Source organism: Dermacentor albipictus, chromosome 3, assembly GCF_038994185.2.
Source record: "Dermacentor albipictus isolate Rhodes 1998 colony chromosome 3, USDA_Dalb.pri_finalv2, whole genome shotgun sequence".
Lineage (NCBI taxonomy): Eukaryota > Metazoa > Arthropoda > Arachnida > Ixodida > Ixodidae > Dermacentor > Dermacentor albipictus.
Genome location: NC_091823.1, coordinates 66751895 through 66768404, shown reverse-complemented (window position 1 = coordinate 66768404; position 16510 = coordinate 66751895). Strand labels below are relative to the sequence as shown.

Sequence of the window (16510 nt, the reverse complement as noted above, 5' to 3'; positions counted from 1 at the left end):
TTGAACCCTCGACCTTATGCCAAGTAGCAGAACACCATAGCAACTGAGTCACCACGGCGGGTCCGTCGAAGTCACTGACGGTTATGTACGGGCCTTGCGATGGTCAGTGTTCTCTTTCGGTGGTGAACGGCCACTGATAGCACAAAATATGCGATGTCATTGTTTCAAGGGGACACAACGTGCTCCGGAAAGCGTAGTATGTTAACAATGTCATAACGTATGCACATAAAATCTATACTTTTATGCCGTATTCTGGCGTCAAAAAAATATCTAGACAGACGCAACGGATAAGTAAAATTTTGCTCAAATATGATACCAGTGGGAAGCTATTACTTTGACAGTGAGTGGCGAAAGGTCGAAAGACGACCTCGAAGATCTCAAGTATTTCATGGCGTGACAGTAGATCAGCACACAAGCTACCGGTAAAGCTAAGAAAGTCAACGTACTGGTAGGGGATGCCCCACAGTTATCTTTCTCTTTCATGTTGTTGTTGTTTGCAACGTCTTTTCTTTTATGCGAAGCTAATTACGAGAGCTCAACCCAGCTCCTCAGGCGCGGCGGTGTCGCCTTCAATACCACGTGACACCGTGACGTCACGACGGAGGAGAAACGGGGCTCCAACTCGCGCCGTCGCGGCGGTATATAAGCAGCTGCGCTTGCCTCTGCTAGACACTCACGAGGTGAGATGCCTCCTGGAGACAGAGCTGCTAGTTGGAATGAGAAGCGAAGGTTGCGGCGTGCTACAGAGACTGATTTTCTCGGTGGCTTTGGCTCAACTCTTGCAAGATGATGGGCTGGGTGGGAATCGAACCAGGGTCTCCGGAGTGTGAGACGGAGACGCTACCACTGAGCCACGAGTACGATGCTTCAAAGCGGTACAAAAGCGCCTCTAGTGAATGTGATGTTGCCTTAGAAGCGAGCTGTTTCTAAGGCTCAGGAGTGCGTCGCTTGCTCAGGCGCACATTTCGTTGCCGCGCCGAACGCTGCGCTGCTCGACGCTCACCGCGTCCAATGCGGGGCGCGTAGTCGCTGCGCCGTAGCCCATTGTCTTCCACCCCTTGGCGGGTCGACGGGAACGCTGTCGCGTTCCACTCTTGAAGGCGAAGCAGAGTAACGCATAAGTTGTTTCTTCGTCTAGCCGAACCAAATATAACCAAGCAACAGCAGTTCACCAGGCTAAACAGTGGTTCAACAACTAAAATAAAGGCTAGTATGCGTCGCATCCTGGGCTTAACCTTAGCTAAGCCACAGCCATTTTTTGTCCCGCAATTGTCCAAACGCGGACGCACGTTATGATGACTGTGGTCATGGGTCAGAAATACCAACAATAAACATTGATAGCATGCAGCAGTACTTTATATTACCAGCGTTATGGTGGACTGCTAGTGAAATGATGCTAGAAAAGGTAAAGATCCCCAAGGATATCCACAGCGGTCTATGCGTACCGTGTATTTCAGTTGCAAAACACTTAGCACTGACGTCATCATTTGCCGGAACCTATCCCGAACTTGGAATTTTGTCACATTGCACGAGGTGACGGAAAAGTCACAAATCTTTCATAGTAAGTAGTCGTTAAGGAAACGTAATCTGCCTGTATTAGAGAAGAATATCGTATGATGAGAGGCAACGTGCTCACGGAACGTCAGAAAAATCAAGTCACCAGAAATATGTCACAGCCTACTGGCAAGCGGGCTCTCCGCAGGTTATCGGGGCTGAACGTGAAGTTCAGCAAGGGAAAGCTTTAGGAAAACGCGTTCCTGGAATGCCGAAACCAAGGTACACACGTATGCAAGCGAGGTCGTACTTTGGGCCATGCTAGTTCAACAGAAACAACCATGCCGACAAAACACACTTGTTGGATACTATGAGAATCGAAGCTTTCGTGAAGCGGTTATTAAATACCGTAAAATAAAGTGCGGTGCCAACGATTATTTTTATTGTCGTCCTGAGCAATGCTAATTGCTTGCAATATATATGTTTTTGCACCAAGCAGGGCACAACACAAGGCTTAAAAAAGGCCCGTCATGTTACGGTATAACAACCTGCATACTCTTGATGCCAGGAAGTTTCCGCGATGAAACATGATACTACTGGAGCCGTAATTACTTCCCAACATTGCCAATGCTGCACCACGAACGAAAACTTTTAAGGCCGTAGTTACCTGCCGACATTGTCAACGCTGTACCATGGGTAAATGGTTATATAGATGTAACATGCAAGTTCAGGATCGGAACCGTAACTGGCGTATGAGGAATCTCATTTGTGAAACATCGTGACTTTAGTGACACCGTAATGAATTTGTATGGTTGCTGTGCTGTGCAGCAGCTTTGATGACTAATGAAAACTTCATAAAGTCACGCAACATAAATATACAGAAGGAATTACAACACCAGCGACTACTACCAGTGATCGTGTGTGTGACTCCTTTCATTTTGTGCCGTGCAGCCTTCCCCACTGTTGTACCCATCTATTACACAGTCTAATGTTATAAAGTGGAACTCATACAGTCAAAAGTTCATTAGAAAATGAATATTTTAGCCAAAATAACGAGTAAAACCACCTTTGTGGTTCTTGTATGGGTATCAGGAGCTCAAGTTTGTTGTTGAGCTTTCTCCTTTTCTAACACCAGCAAATATTTTTCATGCAGTCATAATTGATACTCCATAAAGGCTACATGAATACTCAGGGTAGCCTTTGGGGAAAGAAACACGAGAAGATCAGTTTTCAGTTGTACTGTATTCGAAGAACACAGACAGCTTGCCTTGACCATCAGAAGAGCTCAATATGAAAAGCAGGAAATGTAAGTCAGTACCTGAAGTCAAAATATCAATAATAAAAATGGCTCACACTGCTCCATTTCTACTTGAAGATCGCAATCTCTGCACAGGCCGCCAGGGCCTTTGAGCGGGCACCTTTGTTTCTATTCATTTGCTGGTGTGTGCCCTCTTCTTCGCATATGACAACGATGTACGTGGAATGAGTATGTAGAGACCATCCGTCACTTAGCCTTGCCTCGCCACAGGGGGTCATAATCCACCGGTTTTCCTTGGAACCGAGGCGGCTGCCCAGCTGGGGCGCCACCACTGCCACTCGGCTCGGCCAACCTGCTTTTACTTTTGAATAAAGCCAGTCGACTCTCCGTTCCCAACCTCTCAAAACGAGTATTCCTTGCCTCCGCTAAGCCGAACTCCCAACAAATATGAAATAGGCAAGTGACAAATGCAACTGAAAACACCCATTCAGAAAACAATTGTCACAACTAATAATCCTAGGTTTATTCCGCATCATCTGCTAACTGTGGCACGTAATTTCAGCCCCTACCACTATTAAAACTTGTTAAGATACACACATATTTCAGTGGACACACACGATCACCTATACAAATCTTGGCACTCATGCTATAGGCTATTCTGCACTGCAACGGAAGTACGTGTAGCCATGATGGTATAGCTTGTGTATAGCTTGTATATGCGGATCAGCGTTCTCAACAGGCATAATTAGTGATGGACCAATTGAAAACTTTGTTGTTGTATGCGCAAGAAATAATGCGATTATGATAACTTAGCTTGGAACTGCCAAATCTCAACAAAGAAGAGATACTTTCAATGTAATACGAGGCAGAAATGAAAGATGGCATGCTATCTTTCTAATGGAGAATTCAAAATCAGGCACGATGAAAATAAGATCCCAATGACAATATAGTCCTACAAATCGGCCTTGTGTTCAATTTTTTAATATTGTTCACAGGCAATGCTATCTGTGTAATAGGGGTAAGGGAGATTGAACGCACTAATACATGTCACTGTAACTTGCGGATACAACTTGCAAAATATACTGCCTACTCTCACATGCTTTCTACAGAATATCATTACCTGTTTGTGGTAAGCATGTAAAAATGGCAGGGCATGACAGAGAAGACAATACCATGTAATAGTTCCTTGGAGTGTTCTCTTGGCCAGTCTTAGCTAGAAGGAACTGTCACAGAAAAAAGTTGAAAAGTGCCAACCGTATAGCACACGTTCTACAGCAGTGCTATGTTATAAAAGGCAAGGCCATTGAACTAGCTAAACTCTATCTGTGGCAATACACAGCCGTAATCTGTCTTAGCTCTGTAGAATGCCCACTATTTGCTTTGTTAAAAAATTAATTCCTAAAACACCCCTGTCAAGATATTACATAAGGGGTGGGCTTATGTTCGATAAAGAAAAATTTCTTCTATAGTGGTCTTGAGATGGTACGCACTTGATCGGCGACATCATTCCAGTTCCTGTCCGTCTGAGCGAAAGACTTCAGGTACCAAGAAGTACGCGCGTATGGCAGATACATGGCCTGCTTATGAAGGACTCGCAATGGCGCAGCGGCGATGTACGGGCAAAATTGCAGAGTTGAGAGAGTAATAATTTGAAATAGGAAAAAAAGTTGGACATTTTGTGTCTTATTTCGAAATCGTGAAATTTAGGCTGTAAGGACATGTTACTGTAGTATAAATACTCGTTATAAATAAATATCCCTAATCCTTTTCAAGGGTCCAAGACAGGACAGGAATATCTTATTTTTGGTCGTACTCTTGTTGGATACGTTAATAGTTTTACAGAAAGTGGCGCGAATATGAAGGAACGACGCAAGTGATCAACAACGCAGTTAGCTTCCCAGCTTATTTTAGTGTCGAAAGCACTACTATAGCCTACCAACCTGGAATTAGCCTGTCTGGGTGAAGCCTTTTTAGATAGCACCGCGCAAAATGACAATAATTTGTGACCGACGGTGGAACCGAGATTCGACCGTCGAGCACAGCAGCCCGGTGTTCTAACCGTCAGGCCACGATCTCATGCATACTTTTCGCGTTCCAAAACCAGCCAGCCCTGAAACGCTCGGCACGTGCGCCCCATGCCACTTCATCGCATTCGTTCTTTGTGACAGCTTGCGCTTGACGTCATGAAAGTCAACCGTGCTCCCTAAAAAATGTGCACGCATACCTTGTCGCTTAATCATTCCCGCATTTCGCCTTGCCTCGCCCGCAACGACGCCCGCTGGCATGTGTGAAAAAAGTATCAAGATAAACGAGAAAAAAAAAAAGTCGACGGATTGCGCGCACTGCCGCAATCGATGCCGCAATCGAAGCCTTGTATGCTGTTTGCTTTGATTGACGATAATCAGTGGTGATGTGCGCGGCAGATGTGTAATTTCTTCAACGCTTAGTCCAATACGAGAGTGGTGAGTTAATGTTACACGTTACCTTGCGTACACCACTGCTGTTTGTGCGCGTGGTTCACAGAACACACAGGAAAGCGTGTTTGCTTGAGGGGTTGTTGTGCGTCATTGTTAATAATGTCTGAGAGGGTTGAGCATTATCATTGCCTCACATGGAATATACCATCGTGGCAGAAGTGTTAAACTTTAATTGAATTACGCGACTGCATGTAATTCATTTATTACAAAATTGTATGTATATACATTGTATACTAGCAAACATTTTTTAACTTCGCAAATAAACGATCACAGAGAGAATACACAGGGACAGGCGGTTATTCGCACAGTCAGAAAACAATGGTAGGCGACCCTAATCTTTGACTTAGGTGTCTCTTAGTGGCACTCGCACCTCGGCGTTGGTGTTCTGTAGGTTAACTTTAGGCGAACGCAACGCACGAACCGAACTCGGAGCCAACTGTTTTCCATTAATTAGCCCGTTAAATATCACGCCACCTTCATGTGTGCGACATGATTAGTGACGTCATTACTTCCAATTTCTACTTCCGGGTTTCCCAGAATTTTGCCGGAATCATACTCACATGGCGGGTCTCTAAAGTCTACAATTCTGTGCTTTAGTGTGTGGTAATTAGTGATTTCTAATAATTTATAATTATTCCAGACACTTCAGTAACTCAAATTGAAACGAAACTTATGCTCTGATGTCATACCAATATTGAAACCCATAAATTTCGTACTGCGCATTTTTTTTCCTCATTTATTTTGATTTTTCTCCCCGGTCGTCTCAGGAGGTGAACCGGAAGTGCTGCGCAAGAAACGCGAGTGTCACTCGATGCTCGTGCCTCTAAAAAAAGTGTTTTGCTAATATACAACAACTCGCCCAACAACAAGTTCCTTTAAAGTACATTATATACACATATTAGCGGTATGCACCACGTTTCACTGCGTAGAGAAGACGCTCCTGTTCCGCGCGACGCTTCATTCGGGTCTATAGGTGTCCTCGACCCTGAGTGCACGCTTTGGAGCCATTTTGCTGGCGCTAGTTCACGTGCTTCTGCATACGTGACCAGCACGGTGTTGACACGCCAGCTCCAGGCGCACTCTTCAGGCTATGGACGATTGTAATGCTTACACTATCACAGCCCAGCTCACGGCCTCCATAGCCCAGCAACTGCATTCTTGTCGCATATATAGGAAAACAAGCCCAGCACGTGCCATAGGCACAAACTGCTTCCCGGCCCGCGGCGGCGCCGGTCGGGATGCTGCCGGAGGCGAGCGCTATCTGGTGGTGTTGCAAAAAACCAAGCGGCACGCATGGCAAGACCATCACAGTGGCACCCGAAAAGTCGGGAGAAAAGGCAAAGAAAGCTTCGCTTTAAAACAGATAAACAAGGTATCCGATCCATGCCGGCTGGCGCGCGGCTACGAGTGGTGTCTTTGTCGAAGTAGCACAGCTTTACCAGCGTCTCGTTTGCCGCCAACGTTGGAAACGATGTGTGATGCCCCAACGGAAGATTTAATCGTGCTCTGATAGCCGCAGCTGACTTGCGAATTTCTTTCCAGCGTTAGTTGAACGCCTCCTGAGCAGCGGCGCGCAATCTAACGCCGGTGCACCTGTGTAAGGCGCGGGTGCCATCTCTGGCCGCGCTTTCACACGTTATTATTAGCATTTGCGAGGTATACGCAGGAGACATGAGCACGCCATCAATGCCGATATAAACTCGTGCAGCGACACACTATGCAAATCACCACCGCACAGGCACATCAACTACATATATCGGCTCTGTGAGCGGCTAGACGAAGCGACAAGCAAGCACCGGCCGGCTATTTGGCGACAAAATTTATTTCCCCAGGGGCGATAGAGCAAGCTATATACGTCGTTCAGTTACATGCCTACAAAGAATTGCGGCGGCTAAACGTCATAAAAGCACTCGCGCGAGGTATAGAATATTAATCTAAAGCAAAGAAGCGTGCCATATAGAAATGTAGGTGAACGGCCCGGACAGGTGGTGGATCAGTAATTCGTAGGTGAACAGCTTTCTGACACACCAAAGAATTCAAGTTCGTTCGAACTTACCGTGCAATAATTTGACAGGAGCCGGAGAATTCACAAACCCGCACGGTTGGATCATGCAGCAGCGAAGCACGCGGGAAATGATGAAACACGGGACGCTACCGCTGCTCGCACATCCGAAACCATCACGGAAACCAGGGGCCGTGTCCTTCCGCGCAGCGGGCGTCGTCGCGCAAGTTCCGAGCAAAAAATTAGTTCTGTTGAAGTTTTAACGCTGCGTTAGCGAGACGGATATAGGATAGGCTTTCTGGCAATCGCAGACAATAACGGTACGCACCACATCAGTCCCACTAAACGTAACTACTTAACATACCCCAAAATAAGCATTGTGAAACATAGTTCCAGCGCACATTTGAACACGTGGCGTGTTGTCTTTCTCGCCTCGTCCGTGTTCAAATGCACGCTGGAACTATGTTTCACAATGCTAATCATAACCAACTAGCCCAGCTGTCCATACTTACCCAAAATAAGGTTCACTTGTGAAACGGTTTCGTGCTGTTGAAGCCCGTTTCATGGAGCGGCAGGTATAGCGTTCGTGCGCTGCGGTTCTGTGAAATGTTCCAGTAATTTTTTAAGGTTGTTCTTTTTTCACAGTGCATTCATGCTCTATAATCTTTTCGGTTATCCATGCACTGCACTGTGAACAAGCTATGCCGGAATGCGAAGATCAGTTAAAATATTAAATAACCCAATTCTGGGGATTTACAATCTGGTTATGAGTCAGGGAGCAGTAACGGGGAGGAGAGGGGTGGGGGTATTGTGATTTATAAGACGAAGGAACATGAGTCCAGGTGCAGGCGATGAAACGAAGAAGACTTTATACACGACCTATAACGTATAACAGAGAAACAGCATTCATAGCAGAAAATACGGAAGCTAACAGCGACGAAATAGCTTTCGGAGCCCACCAGGCCGACCACGTCGACTGGTGGGCTGGTCTTGCTTTAAATGCCCTTGCCGACGCAGGCTTGCCAGTACGTCGTTTTACGAAACAAGGCGGAGAAGGTGGTGACGTCACCCACGTCGCATTCCTTCTCGCAGGAAGCAATAAGGAGCTTTAGATTTGGCGTACGCAAACAGAGCTTGGGGCACCCCGATGGACCTTTGCGTGCACAAAGCGCCACGCTCAGATTGCTTTCTTTCATATACTCCTTTGGGGTTGTTTCGTATACCTTCTTGCGTTCTCTTGTAAGCCCGACGGTTTGCCTCCCTATTACTTAGCGCATGCAAAATCTAAAACTCTCTATCACACAACTTGGCTATTTGGGCAGCTACTTGGTTCTCGCACTTGGAACTGATGCATGCCATTGTTGCCTAAATTTTAGAGCTTGAAGCTATTGTGCTGGGAGACCAAGTTACGATCCCACCGTCCTACACGCAATTCTTTCCTTTCGTTTTCAGTGTGTGAGATCTTCAGTGAGACAATAGCAGCAGAACTCAGCAACAGCCGCCGTCAGCAAGGTGACGAAAGAAAGTACCACTTTATAGTTTGCCTTTAAAAAAGTTTGGCTGGAAGAGCCCAGAATTCAAACCAATGGCAAAGTTTATAGCCCTGCGCTCGAGCTCCTTGCTCGGAAGGTGTTCTCACAATACGGGGGCAGCGCAATGTTGGCGCGACGCAGCACGATGTTTCGCCAATGGCAGCTTCCAGGCGTCTTGCAACATTTGTGCGATGATGGGGCGGTCACGAGCGACGTAAGCATCGCACCTATATGGTGCATGAGGTTGCACAGACGAAAAACTGTACACGTTTGTCAGTGCCCGATTAAAGGATGAAATGCTGTTTAATGTCTGTTCCACTCAGACCAGTGTATGCAGCACCTGTGCAGTACGCGCACAGCGCCTCATAGGGAATACTATACTATATAGCGCGCGTGCGCGCGCCGTTCCTGCCAGCAGCTGAAGACAGTAAGCTGCCTCGTCTCCGCAACTGAGCCGATTGAGCGGAGTGTGATGGTACGTCCACTCGGATTCATCTCTTCTGCAGCCAAAAGCACTGTACGTTGATTGCTGTTTGTTTGTTTGCGGTGCCCCCAAAGTAAAATTATTCCTAAGTTATACTTGGACGTGTCTCACGGGCTGTAGTAGTATGTAGTTGAGGTTTTCCTTTTCTTTTTCTGGCGATTACAGTGAAGCTGTTAAGGGCTAGTTCCCCCAGAATCCTGTCCGTGTGTAGACACAAAATCCCGAAGCTAGTGCAATGCCGGGCCGACCCGCGGCGGAGGTGAAGCAGGAGTTAAGCACTCCCCATACGTGGGTCGATCCCGAAGATTGTGCGATACCGGGCTGACTCGCGGCATAGGTGAAGCAGGCGTTAAGCACTACCTATACGGGCGCTGAAGAGAGTGCAATGCCGGTGATCCGCGGCGGAGGTACAGTTCACCATTTAAGGGGCCCACATGCACAGCTTCGCTGGTCATCCTTCTTCACAGAGTGGAAGGGCACCGAGTTTTGTTGTTGTTGTTGTTGTTAAATCAGAAATGAACGTTCCTTCAAACCCGAGACGCCGCCACAGCGTAAGGCCTCCACCAAGCGTTAGGCTGAGGGCAAGCACTACTGAGGTAATTAGTGCAACTGTCAAGCGCTGGGTGATAGGAAGATTGCAATATAAGTCTGCGGAGATGAGCCGTGGGCACTAGAAGCCAGCGAGAACCACAATATTCTCAGATTAATATATAAACAGGTAAGAGGAATTGCCTGTGCCTACAGAGATAAAAAATTTTACAAAACTAAAGAACATGACTGTCAATGTAAGCGAATAGCTTGTTATGGTAGAAAAGGAAAAAGTGACCAAGTCGCCGATCGTGTTACCAACGCTTCTGCGGTGTCGGCCTTTTTATAATTTGTTTACCACTATTTGGTCATATCAGCCAGCATAACAAGGTCATCAATAGAACGATTTACCAGGCCGCAGGCCTTTCCATCACCTAATTAAGCCGTACCAACGGCGTGATAAAGGTCTGTATAGCCCCAGCTCGTAACAGCGACCATGCATCCACCTCAGAGTTCCCCTGATAAGGATAGGACCATCAAGAGATTGAAAGAGGTGCTAAAAATGCCCCTCGTTGCGCATCCAACGCACGCCCTTCACTGGATATTGCAAGTAACTGGCATGTAACTCTGAAGTGGTCACTGTAAGTGCTCTATTAACGACCAGTGAAAGCATGAACACGAATGCCGCAAAGTGTGAGAAGATGGAGGACGACGGCGACATCTCGCAGAGCACCGATACATGTTTTGACTAAGATCTGCCAGATGCTGACCCTTTCGTCATTGTCAGCTGCAAGAAAAAGGAGTGGCTAGGTGTACCTGCCACCTTGCGTTCTTCATCGGACAAATAGTTGTTGCGCGCAAACACCAACGTTTTCACTGCGTAAGCACTAGTCATCAAAAAGGAAAAGCGGTTGTATGGTTGTATCGCAAGAAATTGTAACGTGTTACCTTTGGCGGCTTCTTTAGAAGCAGCAAACAAATTACTTGCGACGGCAACTTTGATCGGAATCTCTGTAGAGCCAGAAGTGTCTGGATCCTGTTCGAAGAATGTTGGTCGCATCAGGCGTGTCCCTTTAGCATATCAAGGCATCGGTACTAGATTACTTGAAGAATGCAAGTGCCATCTCAGCTCGTCTGCAATGGTCATCGCGAGAGATTGAAGATGTAGTCATAAAAACTCAGTTTTACAAATCGAAATCTTACACTTCAGATCAGATCGACAAATGCCTGCGCGGGACATCGTGCTCTTTATTAGTCTTTTATGATGGATGCTTTCGATGCCAAAGTAATGGTCATGTTGCAAAATACTGTCGCAGACCACTTTGCTGCAAGGTATGAACTGGTCCTGACCTAGTGGAGTGCACCTAGTGGAAATTTCGTTCCTGTCGAAGTCAACGCTCCGAGTCACAAGAAGAAAATGTTACGCAGCTGCAATAGGTAGGGTCCAAATCCCATACCCCAGTGTCAGCACCCTCTGGGTGAGCAGATGCAGGTCTTGAAGGCTATGCTTTTGCTGGTTGCATGTGGTGGAAACACGTCAGAAACACGTCAGAGCCGGAAACACGTGATAGAAGTCAGGTTTAGTACACATTTATGAGCAGCACAGCACCTTATTTTCCTGGTACCTACCCTGCTGATAGCTCAGGCAATACAGCAGAACCACCCATTGCTGCACCAAGACGCCTTACTGCCTCCAAGCCGACAGCAATCCAAGACACTTCTACAAGAGGTGACATCAAAAGTGCGAAGCATAAGAACTATGAGGTCATAATCATACTGACATCAGGCTCATCTATACCAAAAGGTCGCGTCCGGCTTTCCGTGGAGCTAGTTCTGCAACAGAATAGGCAGCATCTGGTGCTACTAGATATGCATATTCTTTTTTAATATATTGTAGTATTTCCATAGATTGCTAATTGATTGCAGAAAACACTAGGAAATTTTCGTTGGCTAGTTCACGAACAAAAATTTCCTGTTTTAGCCGCTTCAGGAGCCCGTGTTTATCCAAGTATTCGGCATCTTAAATATATGTTACGTATCGCTCACCCCTCCCAAACAGCAAATCAAGCCATGCAATGCTGTACGGATGCATAAACATAACATCTTCCGTAACAAAAGCGCCAACCACAGAAGCCCCTGAGTGCGTGGCCTACAAGAAGATTCTCTCATTGACGCTGGCAATTCACAGACGCCAGTTCTCTTCGTCGAATTAATACTGATACAAGCAAAATAGTTCACAACAATACACGCACCACGACTGATGATACACGTCGCATTTTTGTGCAGCCACATGAAATGCTGCAGTTCCCACTGCATCGAAAGGCTACACATTGGTTCTTCGATGACCTTGTATGAACTGCCAGCAAATGAATTCGACGGAGGACTAGCTAAAACATCTTCAAAATGTGCCGCAGCATGCAGTGGCAACAGATTCAAGCAGCGTCAAGCCGGCTTGCACAAGCAAGAGAGGAGTAAAGGCTCGCCGCGCGCCGTTTTCTCATCGCCCGATGAAAAGGTCAGTATAGCATTGGGGTAAGAGGACGGCTGTGTCGTCAGACTTCATACTTCCTGCGTCAACGAATAGCTTCATGATTACAAGCAAGGGCGTCGGTACGCCTTGAGATTTGAAAGCGGAGATGCATCAAAAAAGCCGCGTAATTCTCAACGTCGTGATGCATAAATTGATCATTCTCTTTCGCACGTCAGCCCAGATATCAATTTATGCAGCCAAAGTTGGCCTCTCGTCGTCGGGCTACGACTCTGGTGAAATAAAAGAACTATATAACTTTGCGCTTTCAGAAAGAGTGCAATAAAAACGTCTCCATGAAGAAGTCCGCAGTACTATCACTTACAAGGAGACGTCCCGACCAGCTCAATATGTCAGTCAACTTGACTGTAGTGCCTGTCGTATGGACACATCGCTTGCCCTAAGTCAAACGCTAAAGTGGATACTCATACATCCAACTTTGAAGAGCGTGTTAAATGGACGACGTTCTGCGATGTGTCACAAACAGACAATAGTGTCTGGGGTGGCACAACAGAATCGCATTTAGGCTTTATATTGCGCTTTTCATATTATTTTCTGGTTACGCAACGTTTATCTTAGTCGTATATAAACGTAGGCTAAACATGATAGCTCAGCATCTCCGGATTTCCCTTGGTTTATCACGTTTACCAGTAGTATATCCTCGTGGTCACAAACGAAAGAAAGGAAAGCCACCCATTCGGGTTTCTCCCATGCAAGAGCCCTTCCGACATTTCATTCGCTATAGCCAAGGCAAACTCGCTTCGTGAAAAACTTCCTAGAAAAACTGGTGAGCTGAAGAACTGACAGAACTGAAGCATAAGAAGAAACACTTTAACAGCACCACCATTTTTGTGTCCTGACATTGACCTCCTCGGCAGCTCACCACGCCTTCTGTGGCATTAAACATCCCAGGAATGGAAAATAAATTGACAGTGCACTATCTCAAAGCTCAGTTTTTCACGCTCCTTCACATGCACCGCTTTCAAGAGAGTGACACGATCGGGTTCAAGGGACGGGTATAGATCAAATAATGGCTCAAGCGGGGCTTTTCATTTTCGTTTGCATCAAGTAGATAGAAGTTGCCGACTAACCCACAAGACATCGTACACGGTAGCAGATCTGTCTGATTATTGCAAGCCGCAAGATTTATTTCCGAGAGTTACCGCAGTCGACGCTCACGTTACATTCCGAATGTAAAGGAGCCCTATTTAGGTGGTAAAAAAACTTTCTTTTCATGTACATGATTTTATTATCAATGAAATATACAAACATTGAACATCGACCATGTTGTCGTTCATGAGGGCTGTTTTCAGCAGCTACCAAGCCACGCTAGAATCGTGGGAACTGAATTGAAAGACAAATTAGCTATTGGAGCACGCGCACAATAGTGCGTGTGCTCCACCCTAATTTCCTAACAGCCACCGAACACCCTAACAAACACTAACATTCCCAAGCACATTCACCATTTACTCTAACAAAATCAAACACCCTAGCATGCATGGCGTTTTCTGTATCAAACGCAAAGAATGTTCATCGCACCATGCGGTTCAAATTTTGCAGGGACATATGGTTCTACGAACAGGCAAAGTCATCACTCCTGTACAGAAGGTACCTATTCCTAGGATTTTCGCAGAGCCAAAATATGGCCGGAGGTTCTGCATATTCTTTCATTGCCTGCGCTTAGACGTACGCAGACTACACGCTTGACTTCTTGTGTGGCATCAAGAGGGGAATGTCGCCACATGATACATTCTGTGATAATAATGATACTTCAGTGGAGCATATCATCATCATCATCATCAGCCTGGTTACGCCCACTGCAAGGCAAAGGCCTCTCCCATACCTCTCCAACTACCCCAGTCATGTACTAATTGTGGCCATGTTGTCCCTGCGAACGTCTTAATGTCATCCGCCCACCTAATTTTCTGCCGCCCCCTGCTACGCTTCCCTTCCCTTGGAATCCAGTCCGTAACCCTTAATGACCATCGGTTATCTTCCCTCCTCATTACATGTCCTGCGCATGCCCATTTCTTTTTCTTGATTTCAGCTAAGATGTCATTAATCCGCGTTTGTTCCCTCACCCAATCTGCTCTTTTATTATCCCTTAACGTTACGCCCATCATTCTTCTTTCAATAGCTCGTCGCGTCGTCCTCAATTTAAGCAGAATCTTTTTTGTAAGCCTCCAGGTTTCTGCCCCATACGTGAGTACTGGTAAGACACAGCTGTTATACACTTTTCTCTTCAGGGATAGTGGCAACCTGCTGTTCATGATTTGAGAATGCCTGCTAAACGCACCCCTCTTCCTTTCCTCTTACCTCGCCTCCTTCCTATCTTCCATTTCTTTGTTGCTGTCACCTCCCTTCAGAAGAGTAGGCAGGCGTTGTGCCCCTTCCGGTGGCAGTTGCCAGCCTGCTCCTCGCTGTCCCTTTCCTGCTAACTGCGTATATGTGTATATGTGTTCAAAACAAATAACAAACAAATAAACGCACCCCAGCCCATTCTTATTCTTCTGATTATTTCAGTCCCATGATCCGGATCCGTGGTCACTACCTGCCTTAAGTAGATGTGTTCCCTTACCACTTCCAGTGCATTGCTACCTGTCGTAAACTGCTGTTCTTTTCTGAGACTGTTAAACATTAGTTTTCTGCAGATGAATTTTCAGACCCACCCTTCTGCTTTGCCTCTCCAGGTCAGTGAGCATGCATTGCAATTGGTCTCCTGAGTTACTAAGCAAGGCAATATCATCAGCGAATCGCAAGTTACTAAAGTATTCTCCATCAACTTTTATCCCCAATTCTTCGCACTCCAGGTGTCTGAATACCTCCTGTAAACACGCTGTGAATAGCATTGGAGAGATCGTATCTCCCTGTCTGACACCTCTCTTTATTTGGATTTTGTTGCTTTCTATATGGAGGACTACGGTGGCTCAATACTTACAAGCATTTCTCTCGCAAACCATACTTAGTTCAAGGGAATTTTCCATGTCTCACTAATTTCTCTCGTTGTATTCGAGTGCTGATCGCCATGTTTTCGGTTGTTAACGAAACCTTTTCTCAAGTCTCTAAATTTATTAAGGCAGTTTTTCGCGTGCGTATCATGGCCATGCACGTTTATATCTCCTTCCGTTTCTCTACCGCGGGTGTGCATTAAAACCACGGCACTGCAATTACGCTTCAGAAAATTTCCTTTCCTTTTTACTTCGCCTCCCTTAAACTCGCTCTATGAACTACTACATGCAGAAACAAAGCAACAGCGCTCGCATTCGATCCCATAGATGATATATATATATATATATATATATATATATATATATATATATATATATATATATATATATATAGCACTCGTACTACAGCCCTCTGAACCATTCTCTTTTCGAAAGAAGTCTTATTAGGGTTATTATAATTACACAAAGGTATTTCGCCCTCGTGAGCAGCAGTCCTTGAGATAGTTACTCGGGCTACCTTCCCACGCTAAGCGTGCCACGCTCGCACCTGTTTAAGCTTTTCCTAGACTCTAGAGCCGCTCGAGTTCGCTCTTATCGACGGGCGGCCATTTTTCCAAGAAAGTATGCCTTCCAACTACTCGGTATGCCTTCCGAGCATCGCGGACATCATCTATCTCTTTCCACGTAAGTATGAGGCTCTGGACAGGAGCTATGGGGCCTGACGGGCCAACCGAATGAGCTATCTCTCCAGGCATCATCCAAGAGTCACGAGTGCAAATCCCTTGTTCTCTTCCTTTTTTTGTTTTCCTTCTTTTTTTTTCTTCTCCCCTTTTTAGTATGTCTTTTCTTTTAGTTTATCACTATATGGGAAGACCCTAAAAAAAAATCTCTATTATGTATGGCCACACATGTGCAGGTCAGAAATACCAGGTTTCTCTAGTTGAGTACCATCCGTGCGGTTTAGCCGAGCTCATATCGGTCCACCTTGACTGAACAAAGAAGGCATCACTGTAGGTTAATGAGGCGTACAAATCCTGTGGTCGCGGTAGAGTATCCGCCTCACGTGCAAGCGGACCGTGGTTCGAATCCCGGTGCCGCGCAATTTTCCACCGGAAAAAAAAAACCGTGTGTTGTGAAAATTGCACAAACAGGCCTGGAGTGCGGCCTGATCCCGGTGACCAGAACCGGTAACGCACTCTCTAACCAGATCAGGATTGGCCACCCTGGTGCAGTACTTGGCCACAACCTCCTATATGGATA

General features: G+C 46.1%; 1 protein-coding gene across 5 annotated transcripts in view; it reads right to left on the bottom strand.

The window, feature by feature from the left end:
* The window catches only part of LOC135905513 (cell adhesion molecule Dscam1-like), a 910071-nt gene extending 902485 nt beyond the window's left edge, over positions 1 to 7586 (bottom strand). For all 5 annotated transcript variants that reach the window (XM_070535540.1, XM_070535538.1, XM_070535541.1 and 2 more), the window contains exon 1: positions 7286 to 7586. The gene's annotated coding sequence lies outside the window, so the exon portion shown is untranslated. The remainder of the gene's footprint in view (positions 1 to 7285) is intronic.
* Positions 7587 to 16510: the final 8924 nt, after the last annotated feature.